At 35.6% G+C, this 1,420-nt stretch overlaps 1 long non-coding RNA gene across 1 annotated transcript; it reads right to left on the reverse strand.

Annotated features, from left to right (window-relative positions):
* Window positions 1-281: 281 nt before the first annotated feature.
* On the reverse strand, window positions 282-751 carry LOC116172760. The gene is made up of 2 exons (XR_004145748.1): window positions 631-751; window positions 282-566 (listed from the first exon to the last, which is right to left on the reverse strand). It is a non-coding gene; the product is annotated as an uncharacterized LOC116172760 (long non-coding RNA).
* Between the last annotated feature and the right edge of the window lie 669 nt (window positions 752-1,420).

Here is a 1,420-nt window from a genome sequence, read left to right on the forward strand (position 1 = left end):
AAAGTTGACATGTTCAAGCGTTTCAAGTAAAACTGCCGTTAAGTGGACAAAGTTGGCATTGACTGTTTTCAGTGGGCCACCCTGTATTTGTAGAACAAGCTTTTCTGTCTGATTGTTATGAAAAAATTCTCTTCTTTTTCAAACTGTGCAAGATGCTCACAATTTTCCCGCTATAGTGTAATGCCCCTGCCAAGAACTATACTACAGGAGAGTATGTCTTTGCTTTCACGTACACATACAATGTATTCGGACTGAGTAGTGAGGCTATCATAAGTAAAAGCTTAAATCATACATTTTTTATTAAAATAAATAATCTTAAAATACAAATAAATAATGGCTGCACAAATACTGATTTTGCGTTACTCCCAATAAAAAGATGTACAGCGGCAGCCTGAAGGTTCTGGACCACATTGCGTAAGACTTCCAGAAAATGCGGACTTTCCACGGCAAGCGTTCCATATTCCACAGGATATGGTGCAGCCCAAACTAAATCCTCCCGCTTCCACGGTGCCAAGATGAGCGACGAGGACCATCATCATCACGAAAGCCGAAATTACAACAATCTTCTGTTAAAACAAAGTTTTATGTTAATTATAAAAGGTTTAGAACAATTGGGTGTTATCGTCTTACCTTCATGTTGATTGCTAAATGGTGATAGCTCCTTAAACGATTGCGAATAACTGATATTTAGTGTTCAGGATTTGATGCTTTTATATCAAGCAATAAAGTGACGTACTTTGATAATTTGCTAATATAATTTCTCTTTATAAGATGTAAATAAGTACATCCCCGCTATCTTTCGTTTAGTAACGCTATCGCTTGACCTGTTCACTTTTTTAGTTTCACATGTTCTAAAGGTACACGGGGAATTACTTATTCTTATTCAGTATCGACAATTGACACGAAAAGAGGGCTAAATGGATTTTTTAATTACAGGACGGCTGTATAGTCCAGTCAATTTGTACTTTCTGATTACAAAAGTTCCGGCAGAAGTTTTATTTTTCCGACTTGTTTAAATGGTAAAGAGAGAGAACAATCTAAGTTTGCCAATTCGGCTGACGTCGGGAAAAATTTTTGTGGTCAAAAATCTGCAAAAATTTCTGCCCTTTTTAGATTTTTCTCAAATAACCCGCCAACGGCAATACTTAGGTAAAATCATCATTATTAAAAACTGTAGTGTATAAAAGTTTAATTTGATATTTTATTTGGCCCCCTAACATGTGGGTATAGTTTAGGAGATACACTAATTTAAAGTTTCGTGTTTATAGTAATTTTTGAAAATAAACCATCACGATCGAGGAGGAAGACTATGATTGGTAAAAGGTAATTCCTTTTGGGGTGGTAGAGGAGATGAAAACAAGCACTTTTTCCAACGTATCTCGATTGGAAGCAACCTTTAAAAATTTGCAAAAATTTGCAT

The sequence above is a fragment of the Photinus pyralis genome, unplaced genomic scaffold, assembly GCF_008802855.1.
Source record: "Photinus pyralis isolate 1611_PpyrPB1 unplaced genomic scaffold, Ppyr1.3 Ppyr1.4_LG5, whole genome shotgun sequence".
NCBI classification, from domain to species: Eukaryota; Metazoa; Arthropoda; class Insecta; order Coleoptera; family Lampyridae; genus Photinus; species Photinus pyralis.